The sequence below is a fragment of the Styela clava genome, chromosome 3 (assembly GCF_964204865.1).
Source record: "Styela clava chromosome 3, kaStyClav1.hap1.2, whole genome shotgun sequence".
NCBI classification, from domain to species: domain Eukaryota; kingdom Metazoa; phylum Chordata; class Ascidiacea; order Stolidobranchia; family Styelidae; genus Styela; species Styela clava.
The window spans coordinates 9,101,589-9,120,569 of NC_135252.1; the positions used below are offsets into that span (position 1 = coordinate 9,101,589).

Consider the following 18,981-nt stretch of genomic DNA (forward strand, 5'->3'; position numbering starts at 1 on the left):
CTTGATTTTTCCAGTGTCTTCATACTTGTGTGCCTGAAAAGCTAGAATAACATTAAAAATATCTAAGCCTAATAAAAACCCTATTATTCCTAATGGCGGAAATGGGACTAATCTATCTATAACAAATAAAAGATGAAAAGAAACAAAAAAGCCATGGCGATCCCTGTTAATACTTTTCTTCTTTTGTCGGTGTCACTCGTTTCTAGTTGAAAATATCTCAAAAATAGAAAAGAAAAAAATAATTATGACAAATAAGATAGGCAAGTATGGATACAGCATATTACTATAAAAAAGCTTTATTAATAAATATTAAATGCCAGCAATAAACATAATACTTGGTGCATTATTGTATCAGTAATAATATAATCAGAAAAATATTCTATCGAAATAAAATCAGAATGATAACTAAATAAAAAAAGTAAGCCTGCCTAATAAAACAAATGTAACATATTTACCGGTATTTTAGATTTGTCTCTGGTTCCGTCTTCTTTCAATTTCTTCAGTGCCCTCAAAATTCTGTGCCTGAGAAGCTAATATAATATTAAAAATATCTAAGCCTAAAAAAATTTGAAAAAACATTTACATTCAATTTGTAGATTTTCCTTGTTTCTGTCTTTTCCTAATTCCTTTATTGTTTTCTTGTATCAGTCACTTCTACATAATTCTGTGCCTGAGAAGCTAGAATACTATTGAAAATATCTAGGCCTAATAAAATCCCTATTATCCCTAATGGCGGGATGGGTCTAAATCTATCTATAATAAAAAAAAATTAAAAAAAAAGTCATGGCAAGCCTGGTAATACTTATCTTCCTTTGTCGTTGTCACAATACCTTGTTTTCCTGTTGAAAATATCTTAAAAAATACAATAGAAAATAAAGACTACGGCAAAAAAAGATAGCCGAATATGGGAACAGCATATTACAAAATAGCTATTTAAAAAATATACAATATCAGTAATAAACAATAATATAAATCACAAATCAGTAACATATAATAACAGTAATAAAAATATAAGAATAACGTAAAACGAAAGAATTATTTTAAATTTTTCATACCAGGACATCAAATACAGGATTACATTACAGGGTGGTAAAATACAAATAACAATTGTATTTAGTTTTCTGAGCTATGATTCAATTCATTAATAAATATACAATCAAGAATCCGTTTGCAATTATTCAAATTACACAAATAGTTAGTTCCTCACGAGTTGACCCATGTTTAACTTTCGCATATAATCCTTTTACAGTGTGTATGGCATTTTGGTATAGCTTTAAACAACAGTCTTATTTGATATAAAGGCATTTGTGTGTGCTGCCCAATGCATTTGTTTCCTACCACATATTGGTAATAGGTGCATATGCATACGAGCCCAAAGTACGTATGGCAATGGGACACAGTCTCAAACAAACAGTGACTTTTTTCAATATCAAAGTCTTGTGTATGGACTCAATGCATTTGTTGGCTAGCACATCTTAGTTATCTTTAATAAAACTCTTCTTCATATTTGAATAATTGAGTTTTATTTTCTTTTGAAATACATAAAGAATCGTCAAGTTCCTTAATTGAGGAATCCTGTAAAAATATATATACATTTAGTTATTATTCCTTTTTATAATGAAGGAAATAAATTATGAGCAACTTATCACGTGTGATGAGGCTCTACAAGACGCCTATAACGTGTTGGGCGGGGACGCTGCGCGTCAGACTTATAACCTGCCAATTTTCTCGATATTAACAACTCCACAACTTTGAATATGATTGAAGTATATTATTGGCAATGAAATATCCAGTCTACATGAACAAAGTACGAAAAAACAAAAATAATATGTGCGAAACGCATAATGTAGAAGCCAAAACTGTTAATGTATAGGGTTGCTAAAGTTTACGACCAACCTAAGTAGGTCGACAACATACTTAATTCCGAAAATGCAAACAATAGCAACATTAATTTATGCAATATTATTGAACCCATTTAACCAAAATATAATACAAGCTAACAATCAGTTTATTACGGCAATTGAATTAACACTACTTAAACGACAAACTTCTAATGCGAATTAACTCTTAAAATAGCCGACTCACAATGATCCGAAATACCGAAATAATAATAAACAAACAAGAATAAAAAAGACAAGACCGATACAAGATTTTGTTTACGTCAACATGCCTATTTTCTTCCCACGAACAGAAGATGAAATTGCCCCAAAGAGAGTAGTCTATGAGCGGTCATTCACCAAAAAGTACAATGCCCGATAACTTTCGAAATAACCCCGTGTCAAATATATATACGGAATAAAACAATTAAACTTTGTCTGTAGCTGTGGAAATAAATCTTAGTAGTAGTATGTGTAACCAATTACACGCCCAAGATGGCCTAATAAGAGATGCTATTTGATATCATACGAGTTTTTAATGTTTGCATTAAGAGATTACATTGTTTTACAACATATGATTTGATACAATAACGCATGCAGTGGGTATCTATTTTGAACATCACATTAACGTCCATTACATTATACTAGAGATTCCAACATGAGAGATGTACCAATACTACTTGTCGCCGATACCGATTCGACAACAACGATGAAACGCCGATATCAATATTTTGAAGCAGAAATTGACGACGTCCACATGCTATGTAATTATTATCTCAAGTGTGCAGTCCAAACTAGGTAAAGTAACAGTTTGCAAGCATTATTAATGCCACACAATTTTTCAGATTTAAAAAACATATTTCAGATAAAAGAAATTCATGTTTTGGGTCCAGATACGTTTTTTAAGATGAATACATTGCACACTGACGCTAATAATATCGGTGTTCGGTTAGATAACTTATCGGGTTTGGCTACTGTGGGTGGCCTATTCTCGTTTCTATTCGCGCGGTTGGGAAACGGCATTGCTCAGACTTATCGAGGCTAATACTGTGGAAAGCAAAGTATAATTTTCATATCAGTATTTCAACCTACTTTTTAAAAACATTTTTAAATAGATTAAAAAATTAATTATCTTGGAAATACCAGTCTACATTTAGCCGATATCGATAAGAATACCGATACCAAATATTTTGCCGATATTACCGATACCCGCTACCTTTTTCCGGAAGCCTTTTAATTTCGTTTGACCAGCACTGACTGTACAACGACATTGATGTTTGTTTTAAGCAGAAGGTAGAACACTCATTTAAACCATTCCAAACCGAAATTGAAATAAATGAAAATTCAATATACCGCATATAAATATAAAATAAAACAAGTAAACAATACACGATAGTAATACAAGCATTCGTTAAAAAATTAATGTTCAAGCCAGACGATATTATTGCAAAATGAACCCAGCATATTGCGTTAGTTTAGCTGTCCTCAGTTAATATTTGAACGTGTTTCAACTTAAAATTATTCTAATTTGAATCAAGCATTAAAATTGGCACCAAGTTGAAGTAATAAAAACGCGATTATCAGAAGACGACCCGTAAGTTACAATGATATTATATTTTTATGGCATAGTGACACCAGGACAAGTTTATAAATGACCTCTTAGGAAGAGCAACTATATGGTCTTTTTTAAACCAAGATGAAAAAAATGTAAAATCAATATTATCATGAAGTCTTGACAACAACAAAAACAAATAAAAAAGTATGAAACGCAAAGAACTACAGAAAAAAATGTCCGTTGAAGTTTAAAATGGACAGACATTTTTCTTATTTACATGTATTCCATATTTTCCTCGATATAAAGGTAACGGCGTTCTATATTTTGTATTAAACCCAAAGCGGGTTTATTTGATTTGGAAGATTCGTTTTCTTTAATATTTAAAGTTAAATTAACATATTTTTAAAATATGACCAGTTAAAGTAATAAAAACGCGGCTATTTGACGAACTACGTATGGTAAAACGACATTACAGTATCATGCCCTTGGGATACCAAAACAAGTTTATAAATGTCCATATATTAGCAGAGGATCAGCCAAAATAGAAGAACAAACCATTAAGCGAGGACCTCATTAATATGACTCGGCATGTGTGCAGTGTAAATTGGATATTTTCTGGCTTGCCAGCCTGTTTGGAACTGTTTTCTATGGAACATGAAGGAACAAGAAATTTGCAGCTCATTTTTCCCTCTTCACCACATAGCTTAAGATTTTCACAAAATACCATTGTGTGATACAGCATTGTTCTGCAAAAGTACTTATAATGAAGAACAAACTGATCAGTATAATTACGACAAAATCAGAAAATTCTAAAAATTTATAAAAATTCGTCGTGTTACGTGATTTCAAATCTATCAATTGATTACGCTTTATCAGAGAATTAGAAGTGACCATTTTATTTGTTTCATTAATTCGTGGAAACGTCCAGCGCTTTTTTGTTGATACGTTTGCCTTCATTTCCCCAATAGTTAGCTTAACATACTTACTTTCCATCTTTATTGTTTTACTCAAGTAAAAACAATAAACATCATTTAGCATTTTCCAATGTATTTTTGTACGAATAAGACATTCATGCGACAATGACTTAGAAATAAATTATTGTTTATCAGACTTTTTTGTATTTTGATGAAAATTAAAATTTACCAAACACAAATCTGGGTCGAGCATTTAAGTTAATGACAAATTCAAATTCAATTCAATTGAAGCATTGATTTAAAAGAAATCATTCTCAACCCGAATGCAGATTTCAAATTTTTAAATTATTCCTAACCCGAAACCTAACCCAAGATGAACAACTGATATTTTGTAATTTTGAGATGGCGAGGGTGTTTTCACAAATCTTTCATTTTTCTTAAGAAACATTCTCAATTGTGGTAATATACTTAAAACACCAGTAATTTTTCGAACTATGTCATTATGTGAACTATGTCAAGTTTTGGGTTATGAAATGACAGAAAATCTAATTTAATATGAATTGAATATATATTTCAATAAATCTATTTGTACCTGTCTGTTTCTACTCTCGCGAAATGGCAACATCGAAAAAAATAATACTACGTAACGTTGTGTGATTTTTCAAATTCTAGTTAACCTTTTAACCCCTCCGAGCCTGTGGCGGTATTCTGAAAGCTCTCGCCAAACCCCATTGTACCGAACAGTTGAAATTAGGAGCCCAATCCTAACTTTATAAAGGGGAAGCCTAATTTCTTGCAAGGTTATAGAAAATGAAAAGATTCATCTTGAAAATCCTAGGTTTTCCATAACAACCCAAGATGTTTCAAAGTCATAAGCAGAAAGCATCTAAGGGCACTATCATATAAGCACAAACACCCAAGCGCGCGACATCCGTGGAGATGACGGGTTCACTAAAACGTACAACTGCGCACACTATACAAACAGCAACACTAATGTATCAGTTGTTGAACGTGTAAGTCTAAATATCTGAGATTAACTCTAGTTAAATTTGCATAATTTGATGACGATGTGATAGAAAAGTGCCATAATAAAAAATTGTTTTAATTTAAAGGACCTTCGTCGAAACTCTGGAACAGCTCCAACGAACAACAAAAACTCGATTGAACCCTGGTTAAAACTACTGTACTAGACTATTGAAAAAATGACAAAACGCTATAGCGAAGAAACAAACCCATAAAATATGAATATAATAAATACTATAAAATGAGGCCCGACCAATTGTATGAATGCAACCGCAAATGCCCCATTGCCAGTATTATAATCCCATTGCTGGCGACTGGAACATACATACTTCGATACTCGCCATCGATAGCAGGACGCCCAAAAAGAAACATAACCCGCGTCTTTTCGGAAATTAGGTATACGAAATTAACAAAGCAACAGAATTTATAGCATAACGGCTAAAAACCAAACACCTGCCCGCGAACTAGCGTGTGGAAATCATTGCATTACATGACTTTACGAAATTATATCAATAAAATTGGGCAAAATATTTTGGACATCTTGTTAGGAGAATTTAAATATTTGCACCTCTTCCTGACTAGCGGGATTTAACATGATATATCAGTTTATACATGACAAAATATGAATTGAAAGATTTATAAGATTACATACTTGCTCTTTACTCTTTAGAATCTATAGGCTTCCATCTCACTCCGTGATGCACCAGACTATTAACAATGTCGATTCCGTTTGATGCAATGACTCTTTCAAGCAGTGTTTTAGAAAACTGAAAATAAATATATAGTTTCATTATCAAGTATTGAATTTATGAATCACAAAAAATGCTGTTTGGCAGAGTTGAAGCAAAGGTAATCTTATATTAAAAATACATGAAAAAAATCAATATAATGTCATGATCATGTGTATACCGAGTCTATCTAAATTTATGTGAAACTAAATTTTGTTGACCTAAGACACTATCAGGTTATTTAAATCACAAAAAATGCTATTTGACAGAAATACAGTGAAGAGATATAGTTGTTCAAACTATGACATTATCAAGCTTTGGAATTGTAACTAACAGGGAACCATGTGGTTAAACCAGTACCAATGGGTGTGAGATTTAAGGTTATATTAATACACTTATATGTTATCGTTATTTGAAATACATTTCAACTTCCAACGCTCAACAGAATATCAATAAGGGTCTCAACAGACAATGGGATTAACAACAACATTAATACCCTCTGTCAGATCCACTTACATAGTATGGTACTGCACGTGACTCACCATTTGTGGTGAAAATGGGTTTCAAGATTATTAAAAAAGGGTATATGATATGGTATACAGAATGATAAGGACTATGCTTGTAACGAAATTAGACATGTTAGCATAGGTACCTCATGATAAACAATTTTAGAGTCGTAATATTCGCATTGATGCAGCGTCATACATAGATACATACACGCATGAATATAAGATATGAATACTCGCACTTAATAACAGCGAATTAGGAATATTGCCAGCTTCAAACACTTATCAACATGAAACATATGATTACAGTGACTACCAAGAATTACCTACTTCTAACACTTATCAATATGAACCGTATGGTTACCTGGACTAACAAGGATTGTCAGCTTCGAACACTTATCCATATGAATCGTATGGTTACTTGGACTACCAATGATTGCCAGCTTTGAACACTTATCAATATGAATCGTATGGTTACTTGGACTACCAAGGATTGCCAGCTTCGAACACTTATCAATATGAACCGTAAGGTTACTTGGACTACCAAGGATTGCCAGTTTCGAACACTTATCAATATTACTTGGACTACCAAGGATTGCCACGGTTATATCAATCTACCTGATTAGACTCACTCCAATATTACCGGTATTGAAAATTTATTGCGATTCTAGATTGAAACATGAATGGCATGGTTATTAACTGTTTACTACCAGGTGGTATAAACCAGTTAATCGTTTAACGAGCCTACAATTTAAATATAATTAGACGAAGGATAACACGCAAAAAAGTTGATGCTGAGTCCACTGTGCATGGGTTCAATACCGCAGAAAATATTTAACTGCTCCTTTACAATGCTTCTTGAAATACAATGAAATGAGGAAATAAAATTCATATGTTATATTCGACAGATGCATCAATGCGTGATTTTTTATAAAGATGCATCTTTTTAATGAAAACCTTTCATAATTCGACAAACCATGCAAAAAAGGCAGAAGGCAGAAACCTGGGTTCCTTTATTTACGACTTCTTTTATGGTGGAGAAAGGGTTTGTAACAAAAAAAGTGCTATCAAAACAATGAAATCGTCATTCGATCAGTAAACGGGGTGATTTGAGATTGTGATTGACAAAAATGTCACCAAAAATTGAAAAAAAAAATAACTTTCTGGAAGATCACTAAGCTAATATATCTCATTAAAAACACTATAAACTATGATTTATCTTGTTCATTTGTTCTGTATAATATTCGTTTCAGACTTCAAATGTTTAAATGGAGAGGCGATGAAGTTGTATATTTTACTGTATACATTATTGCGACTAAAAAGTTTGAGATCCACTGGTATAGACCATGAATATTTACAGTTACATTTCTGAGCTTAGGCGGATTCTTTTTTATAGTATGATAATATTTTGTGGTAAAAACAAGTTTTGCTCATAAGATTAAACAAGTAAATTCTACACAGAATAATAAGAACCATTTTATCAATAACGTAATACCTGTATAAATAAAACATTAGAAATATAGACATGCTTGTATCCGTACCCGCGTGTTTATTTTATTTTATCATATATATAGATGTATACACATTATAAACCTAATATATTAGTACCAGCAATCAACGATATAGCAATAGGAAATACATTTCTAAATACACACAATTATGAACATGAACGGACTATTACCAATTGGATTTACGGATATATTGATACGTTACAGCAGTGGTTGTCGAAGTGGGCGTCGTTTCAATTTTGCTCGGGCGTCGCGAAATTTTTTCCTTTTTTTGCGGAATTTCCTTTGGGCGCATAGAAAAAGTAATATTACAAGCGTGGAAACGATACTATACGAGAAGTCTGAAAATACAAGTATGACGTAGGCTACATTGATTTCAGATCGTTCAAGTAGTAAATCTCCGTGATTTTTGTTGCAACTGGGGATGCGATGTTACTAAATGCCGTTTGGGCCTATTAGATAATATGTTTCACTGGCCGAAATCTTGCTTCAACAATATATTGCTGCTTTTCTTCGCCGTTTTTGAACGGAATCGTTTTAAGAAGAAATTTTAATTCTGAAAATGAAATGAGTTTTTGGATTTCCTTCAATAAGGATTAATCTTCCTTCGTGAAAAATGCGTTGTGCACTTTGATCCCTTTTGGGAATTCGTATTCATGTGAAGCAGGTTTTTCGACCATAGCCGTAACACACACAAAATATCGATCTCGAGTAAATGCTGAGAGTGAAATGCGTGCGGCTCTCACAATTCTTACTACGGTTCAGTGACAATTGTAAAAAGACGCAATTATTTCCCATCCCAATAAATGCAATTTCACTGACTTTGAAAACTCATTGCAAGAAATGTCCTTTATTGAAAGGTATTAGGGCGGTTTTCACGGAGAGTCGCAACTTGAGCATATTTTTTTGGGGCCGTCACAATACGAAGAAGTTTGAGAACCACTGCGTTACAGTATCGCCACTGGAAACGATATTTTAGTTTGGGGATTGCATGGCGTGGTTAACCAGTGCCAAATGGTATAGAATTCACATTGATACACTCGGTTGGACGTACTTATAATAACATCGTTGTTTAAAAGCTAATGTAATTCGGGCAACTTGTTAGTACCATGGTTATAGACCATGATAATTTCAAATTACATATATGAGATTAGCCAAATTGGCTCATAAAATTAAATCAATAAATCCTTTGCAGGATAATAATGACTATGCTATCAATGAGGAAGACAATATAGGTATAACTATGACACAAGATATACAGACATCTTTGTGTCCGCAAAATTAGTGTATACTCAAATTAATTCAATATACATAGAAATGAGTTGCCATGTGTTAGAATTAATGATTTCTCCTATATATTATTATTGATACAATGCTGATCTAGCAGTTAGCTAGACGTTTTCGAGGAAGGCTTCAATAGAGAAATCAATAAAGAAGTACTGGTACTTATATCTCAAGAAGAAAAAAACATTTCATAAGTATAATATAGCTATGAATATATTTTTACGAATTGTGGTGATTACAATGTAACTCTTGTTATGAGAATGCTCGCCACACTTCAAAAATAACTAGCTAGCAATAAACTACAAATAACAAATAGTATGTTTCATTAAAAAATACTTTGAAAATACGGGGTTGGAATGTAAATATTTAAAAAATGATTTAATTAGCTACATGCCCCCTCAAAATTGTCTACGCCCCTTTTGCAAGGCGCGCCCACCGTTTGAAAACCATTGACCCAGTGAATAATCGCTGATACCTTTTTAATGCTAAATTACAGTTTTTTTGTGTAGAATATTAAATTTCATGCCGACGAAGAAATGAACACGGGTCCGGTTCTAAAGACTTTGCCATATAAAATTATGAGCGCGCATTGGTGCCTAAACTAACATCATTACTGCAAATACAAGGGAAAAAGTTCCTTCTCAGGAATGACAAAAATCTGACAAAATTTGGAACAAAGTGATGCAATTTTTAACCCGAATATTGGGCGATAATATGACAAAAACACGATTTTTTATTGTTTGAAATTTATTCTTGTCTTATTCGCTTATTAGCCAGAAAAAAAAACGATAGTTGTGCGAATCATGATATTATAAAGTATTCAGGGGATTTTCCATGGAAAATTTCTTTTGACAGACAAACCAAAGCTGAGCTTATACTAAATATAATAAAATTATTACTTTGTCTGCAGGTTTCCCGAAAAAATTACAAAAATCATTTCAAATTGCATTTAACAAAGTAAATTACATTATATGACTAGGCGACACATGCTAATAAATATAGACGAAAGCAGGCTTGTCCATGGATCATGTTTTTCTGTCTCATTCCCATCCCATAGCAATTATCCTTGTCCCATCCCATTCCATGGGATTCCCATTCAAATAAAATTCATTAAAAATTGTTAAATTTAGGTTTAGCGTCTAAGAAAGTGGACTACATGTAAAAAGAGACATGTAAAACAACAACATTTACGGACTTTATTAACTTTATATTCATAACTATTATACATGTGTCAGCCCCTTCACGAAGTATATTGTTAATGCTGTATATGTTTTGCTCTTTATAACTAACAAGAGGGTTATGCTCAAATATATGGACACGGAATCCATAATGAAATTTATTACCATCATTTTCCCGAAAATCATATGGTTTTCGTATCCCATGCCCCATGGGAAATACAAATGTGTGTTGTCCCATCCCATCCCATGGGACGTTCCCATGGACAAGCCAACACATAAGGTAACTATCTCGATAAGCGTATCCATATTAAGTTTTTGGCCATTTGGGACGGTTGCCACAAAATCCTAATATGGTAAGCTGGAGTGAATATTTAAATATTAGATGCAAACATGTATTAAACATTATACTATTAAACATGTACAACGATACTTCAAACAGTCTTACGAAAATTTCTTCCTCGGGGTTTTAGTGCAGAGGTTCTCAAAGTGCTCCGTTGGGGAAACTTGGGTTCCGCGAGCCATTCGATTACTTATTAAAATATTGACCTGGCTAATTTTGTGACTGTCAAAAGAAGTAATAACATCATTAATAAAATTTGACATCAGTAGTGTCGAAATATGAGAACGAGCGTAAATTCTAATGTGACATGAGTTAGATCGCAGTGGATAAAAAGTCTTTTCTCGAGTAAAATATTCAATTCATAGCCGGTGCAAGCATTTTAGTCGAGAAAACTTTTACGATCTCTCTTCCAGCTATGGACCCATTTTATTTGACATGGGTATTTTTAAAATTATTTTTTTTGTCAACCATTAAGTCCTAAAGCTTCACTCATGGCTTTTTAAAAGCGTGTGCTAGAGTTCTATTCAGCAATATATCTTTAAAAAACACACTCCTCCAAAAAACAAAATTTTATGCAAAAAAATTTCAAAAATTTCTAAAAAAAAAATTAGACCTTGAGAAATTCTGTGTACAGCAGAGGGTTATTAATTAACCCTAATTAATTAATTTTTACTTCAACGTTTTCGTCAAGTTATTCCTAACACAACAATACCGAAACGACTATTATAGCATAAATGGTTATTACTCTGAAATTCACAATTGCATTTACAGGTGTATCAAGTTCAAAGCTAAAATTACCGATTTTGATGACGTCACAGCTCTTATTATTACTGCACAGACCACGCCCAATGTAAAATGCAAAAAAAATCAAATTTTTCCCACGGAAATGCGCGTAGAACGACGTAAACAATCCCGTACGCGCATTTACGCGTTAAAATTACCATCAATTTTACGTTTTTTTTACATACAAAAAATCTCCATACTTCTGCCAACTATGGAGCAGTCGAAATCATATTTATCAAAACAACACAGCGCCAGAGATGGTCAGGGATAGTATGTATGACTGAAAATACATGCTAAACCAACAATAAGTCATTATAAAGGAGTATTTCCTGTCTGAGCTGAGTCGACATTTTCAGACGTCTGACAGGCGATTTTAAAATCCACGCTATTTATACGATTTGGAATTTTATATGGAGTGGAAAACGTGAGTTAGTTAGTAGAAAAATATGTTGCTGTAGTAAACAGTATGGTGGAGTAGGATGTATGGATATGGAAACACAAATTAAAAACATACAAATTAAATGGATATTTTGGTTATTAGAAGGTAGTAGAACCCCATGGTCATCCAGAGCAGGGGTCACCAAACTACGGCCCGCGGGCCGGATCCGGCCCGCGACGTCATTTTATCCGGCCCGCGGCGTCATTTTATCCGGTCCGCAATAAAACACAAAAATGGCTAAATTTTTTTCCAAGGGAGATTTTCACGAGCATCGTCGTCTTTGTTTATTTCGTAACATTGGCCAATCGGCAAGATGCGAAAAAGTGACGTAATAATAGGCCTTACTGCGTCCGCTCAGACACTTTTGTCACCCTGACAGATTTTCAGTCGTGGTTGTAAACAAAACTTCGTTTTTGCGACTTTGAATGCTACCATAACGTAACGTTTTCTGCGATACACTTGTACACTCGTGGCGTGTGCTTTCGACGAAACTGTTTGTTTTTTGTGCTAAAATAAACGTCGAATGTGCATTTTGTGCAGTACTGTAATCCCTCGCGTACTGCTCCAATTTCAAAAGCCACACTAACTTTTGTACTGCTTTAATGCGGATATTCATGTAGGTATGTTACAAAAAAATTGAAGTCCATCCGATTTAAATAAAAACTGCTCCAGTGGAAAGATCTGAGTAAAAATAGAAAACAATACCAAGTTTATAATAAACGGTCAAGAAATAACGGAGATATCGGAATTTTAGTACCGCCCGACAGGCCAATTTTTTCCATAATGATTGTATTACTTTTTTGATAAGGACTGAACTAAATATGGAAAAATAACACATATCAATCACTAATCTTTCGATGTGCGTCACATCTATGGTATATTGAGACTATTTCAGAATTTTATTCTGGCAACGGTTATTGACACCGCCGAAAGATCGTCGCAAATAAACGCTGGATTTGTGCATGATAGTTTGACAGTGGTTCATTGTGGGTAATAATTAACGATGTGCTGATTGTACGAACTTCATAAAAATTGTATAAAGTTAGGAAAGAAATACACACGTCCACATACATTTTATTGGTGTCCATAGACAATATCATTAATTTGCACTACGTATAACTGGAGCGTAATTTCTAAAAGCTTCGAATGTTGGGAAATTTATGCGCTAATGAAAAAAATCAAATACCAGATAATAGTTGTTTATTTTATCTAAATTATGTCAAAATTTCATAGAATTCCAAGCTACAGCAGGTTTTTACAGCTCGTTTTTATGAGAGGTATTTCAACTATGCGTAACGGTACTAAGCAGACCGTAGTAGAGATGTACCGATGTATCGGTATCGGGTATCGGTATCGGCAATATCGGCCAATTTTTCGGTATCGGTAGTGTATCGGTATCGGCTGAATGAAGACCGATATTTCCGATATGTTTACCTTTTTGATATGATTCAGAATGTTTTAAAAAATAAGTTGGAATACTGCTGTTTAAATTATTTTTTGCTCAGGGGAGTCGTGAACTATGAGCCACACACGTCCCAACCCCCGCGAGTAGAAACGGGAATGGGATTCTGACCTGTTCTTAGTTATTTATCAGCCAAACGCTCAACTAATTTGCTGCCAAATTTTTATATAGACGTTATATTATATAGACGTTATATATTACAAAGAAATTATGAATAAATATATCAATCGAATATTAGTGGATTTTCTAATCTGTAAAATACAAAATATGTCGTTATATTGGAACAAAATGTTGCGCACGTAACTTAATGTATCAATTTGATAGGATAAATAGGCTAAACATTTATTTATTCACCACCCTGTTAGCAAAACCTTATAAGCAGGGATGACCATACCCATCGACTATTTCGAATACATTCTAAAAATATTTTCGATACTGAAATTCCGAATACATTGTAAAATCCCCCACATAAATACTATTCACTTTCCTAAATCCAGGGGCATACAATTTAGGCTTTGATAATGTTATCATTGTAAAGCAGCCATAGGGCATATGTAATATGAATAGATTAACAAAGTAGATTTAATAAGCGTTACGGTAAGCAACTAGGTTCCCAGTTTTAAATCATAGTGTAGAAACGTCTTTATTACCAGCATACGCACATTTTGGTATGGTGATAAATTCTGACTGTTTATCGTTACGCGCTAGTGTCATCATCGACATCTTCAAGCTAAATTTCGCTCTACACAGGTATTAAATACAGTATTGTGATTACATTGATTTTAATTTCGTTTAACTATACAATTTCCTCATATATTTATTGCCGTGGCCGTCCAGACTATCTCGAAATATACGATAATATTTGCGATATATATATTATGAAATAATAAAATCATGAACATTCTCGTCGTGTCATAGGTATTTCTAGCCAGCGCTGATTGAAATCCTTTCATGTCGACTGTAATTTATTGTCGCGACGCACGATTACGATAAAACATAAAACAAAATATATGTGAAATGTTTTCAAGTAAAACGTGGACGGCAGCGCTACGATGTTTGGGCGATATTCGATATTCTTATACTGTAATACGGAATTTGAATGTCGCGTTATTAATATTTTAAAAAGTTTTAAATCATAGTGTAGAAACGTCTTTATTACCAGCATACGCACATTTTGGTATGGTGATAAATTCTGACTGTTTATCGTTACGCGCTAGTGTCATCATCGACATCTTCAAGCTAAATTTCGCTCTACACAGGTATTAAATACAGTATTGTGATTACATTGATTTTAATTTCGTTTAACTATACAATTTCCTCATATATTTATTGCCGTGGCCGTCCAGACTATCTCGAAATATACGATAATATTTGCGATATATATATTATGAAATAATAAAATCATGAACATCCTCGTCGTGTCATAGGTATTTCTAGCCAGCGCTGATTGAAATCCTTTCATGTCGACTGTAATTTATTGTCGCGACGCACGATTACGATAAAACATAAAACAAAATATATGTGAAATGTTTTCAAGTAAAACGTGGACGGCAGCGCTACGATGTTTGGGCGATATTCGATATTCTTATACTGTAATACGGAATTTGAATGTCGCGTTATTAATATTAAATTCGAATTGGATATCCCTGCCTATGAGTTTTCCAATTGCATACCGAGATTACTAGGTCCAGTACACAATGCATCTAAATTAATTAACGCATCTGAATCTCAAACATCAATTTTCTATGATGTATTATAACCCTTTTTCAATCTGAAATAATGTGTGGTATGAATAATGCTCAACGACTAGTGTTTTAACCCGACTGCCCTGCACACATGAGGTAATATTTTCATAGTATCGGAATATCGGTATCGGAATATCGGCAATATCGGCCGTTTTGCAATATCGGCGTATCGGTATCGGTATCGGCGTTTTTAGTTGGTATCGGATCGGTATCGGTATCGGCGACAAAAGTGGTATCGGTACATCTCTAGACCGTAGTAGTATATATTCACGAGCAGACGTGGTGCGTACATTTTTTGCCGCGGATTTTTTACATTTCTAATTCATGACTGCAACGTTTTGATAACAGCTAAACTCAGGATAATTGTCTAGATATAGAAATCTTGTTAATTTTTTTCCCAGTATGTTCTCGATCTATATTCTGCGATATTACCAACATTTGTGAATTTATTGTATTGCATTGACAAAAATATTCATCCGGCCCGTTTCAACACAATTTGAGTCATACCCGGCCCGCGGTCAAAAAAGTTTGGTGACCCCTGATCCAGAGCAAGAGTATTTATTAATAAGTATGACAAACGACTAGTAACCTCAAATTTAGAAACGCTTCATCTTTCGATTCATAATTATGAAAATAGTAAAATACCTAAATTTTATACAACAATCGTTAATCATTTTAAAAGTTTGAACTTTTCGAGAAAACCTATATTTGATAAAAAACAAATAGTGAAAGAAATATTATGGTGGAATCCTCTTGTCCAATTCTCTATTCACCCAGAACATGTAGACAATTGGATAAGAGGAAATATCATTTATATTAGAGACATTTTTCAAAGAAACTGTGTTAATATTGCAGCTAGTGTTATTGGTCATGCTAAATGGAACTCAATGTCTATTAATAGTAAAAAAATGTATGAGAGAAGAATTTCAGATGTCATAATGTATACAGTAGAGGTGTTACCAATAGAATGGAAATTGTTATTGTTGCAACCAGATTCTCATGATAGTGTAGAAAATGATATTCTTAACCCTTTTGATTTTGAAGAAATTCCTACAACAAAAGAATTGCATATAATGTATGAAAAAAAATACTGGCATGATAATTTTATTAATAAGAAAGTTTTTCCTATTGGTCAGAGGTATAATATACTGTAGACGATATAAAATGTATAGATATCTGGAATTATTATATTCCCAAAAAGTTACAAATTTTAGGATGGAAAATAGCACATATGGCATTGCAAACAGGGGATAAAATAAGGCATTGGGTAGATGGTGATGATGGGTACTGCCAGCTGTGTAACAACAACATTGTAGAAACTTGTAAACATTTATTTTTTGAATGCGTTCATGTACAATATTAAAAGTATAATTTTCTTACAAAATGTAAAACCAATATTAGGACTGATCATTGCGTGTGCAAAAGGGGCAATATGGGATTTTCGAAATTATATTATATTTGAAGAAGGGCAAACTTACCAATCAATCATGCGAACAATTTTCAAATGCAAGCTGAAAGCTGCCATCAAATATATGGGAGGAGGAACAAAATTGAAAATAATAAGCGATGAAACCATTGATGTATTATTTGATAAATCTGTTATGCTTTAAATATGTATATAGTGTTATTTCATTTAAATTTCAACGGTATCTACCGTATTTATTGTATATCATCAACATGGATACAAAGTAGAAAAACCCTATAATCATGGTATGGAAGTTTTTCTTATTCCTATCTAATTTATTGAAAACTTTTATTTTTCCATGCAAATTAATTACTGATGGTAATATAATTATAAATTGATAAAATGACTTGGCTCAACTATACTGAACTTCAAATGGACATGGATGTAATATGTATATATATGTGATTGATAAACTGGTATTGTATGATTTTATAATTCGTATATACAATATGACTTTTTGAAATGGTGGTAATTAAAACTATGATATTCAAAATTCTAAAAAAATGATTAATAATCTTGATCTAATTCGGAAACTAATAATAATAAAAAAATAAAAATAAAAAAATAAAAAAAAGGGCATTACGTCAACAAAGAGCTAATAGCGATATTAACAGTAGTTTACCGATCGCAAAATTAAATATAAATTTCCTCTCATATGAGCTTAGCCGCTGGAAGAGGGTTTTATTAAAATGAAAAATCACTATTTAAAAACTGCATAAAATACGTCCCAAACTGCCAACTATAAGTAGACCGGAATCGTATTTTGAGGTTAGTCAAATTTGATTTGTTTTTTAGGCACTCAAAATTATTTTAAAGATATGGACAAAACACGAACGATCGTAATTTATATTGCAAAATAAATTGATCTTTATATTTTGCAATAATTATCTTATATATCGTCACATACCGAGAAAAAGACGTATTGGGCTCCATCGGTAGTTTTAAAATAGACAAAAGGTACATCGTGCGAACAATTTACTGTGTTTCGATTTTAGTTACTATATTGTATAGTTGTACACATTTTAAAGAAATCCTAACTTAATGTATCAATTTGATAGGATAAATAGGCTAAACATTTATTTATTCACCACCCTGTTAGCAAAACCTTATAAGCAGGGATGACCATACCCATCGACTATTTCGAATACATTCTAAAAATATTTTCGATACTGAAATTCCGAATACATTGTAAAATCCCCCACATAAATACTATTCACTTTCCTAAATCCAGGGGCATACAATTTAGGCTTTGATAATGTTATCATTGTAAAGCAGCCATAGGGCATATGTAATATGAATAGATTAACAAAGTAGATTTAATAAGCGTTACGGTAAGCAACTAGGTTCCCAGTTTTAAATCATAGTGTAGAAACGTCTTTATTACCAGCATACGCACATTTTGGTATGGTGATAAATTCTGACTGTTTATCGTTACGCGCTAGTGTCATCATCGACATCTTCAAGCTAAATTTCGCTCTACACAGGTATTAAATACAGTATTGTGATTACATTGATTTTAATTTCGTTTAACTATACAATTTCCTCATATATTTATTGCCGTGGCCGTCCAGACTATCTCGAAATATACGATAATATTTGCGATATATATATTATGAAATAATAAAATCATGAACATCCTCGTCGTGTCATAGGTATTTCTAGCCAGCGCTGATTGAAATCCTTTCATGTCGACTGTAATTTATTGTCGCGACGCACGATTACGATAAAACATAAAACAAAATATATGTGAAATGTTTTCAAGTAAAACGTGGACGGCAGCGCTACGATGTTTGGGCGATATTCGATATTCTTATACTGTAATACGGAATTTGAATGTCGCGTTATTAATATTAAATTCGAATTGGATATCCCTGCCTATGAGTTTTCCAATTGCATACCGAGATTACTAGGTCCAGTACACAATGCATCTAAATTAATTAACGCATCTGAATCTCAAACATCAATTTTCTATGATGTATTATAACCCTTTTTCAATCTGAAATAATGTGTGGTATGAATAATGCTCAACGACTAGTGTTTTAACCCGACTGCCCTGCACACATGAGGTAATATTTTCATAGTATCGGAATATCGGTATCGGAATATCGGCAATATCGGCCGTTTTGCAATATCGGCGTATCGGTATCGGTATCGGCGTTTTTAGTTGGTATCGG

The 18,981-nt window shown here is 33.0% G+C and overlaps 1 long non-coding RNA gene across 1 annotated transcript in view; it reads right to left on the reverse strand.

The window, feature by feature from the left end:
- Positions 1–914: 914 nt before the first annotated feature.
- LOC120341943 (uncharacterized) overlaps positions 915–18,981 on the reverse strand; it is a 52,255-nt gene continuing 34,188 nt past the window's right edge. Inside the window, exons 7-8 of the long non-coding RNA XR_013474844.1 lie at positions 6,022–6,136; positions 915–1,575 (exon numbers count right to left, since the gene is read on the reverse strand). This is a non-coding gene — a long non-coding RNA (uncharacterized LOC120341943). The remainder of the gene's footprint in view (positions 1,576–6,021; positions 6,137–18,981) is intronic.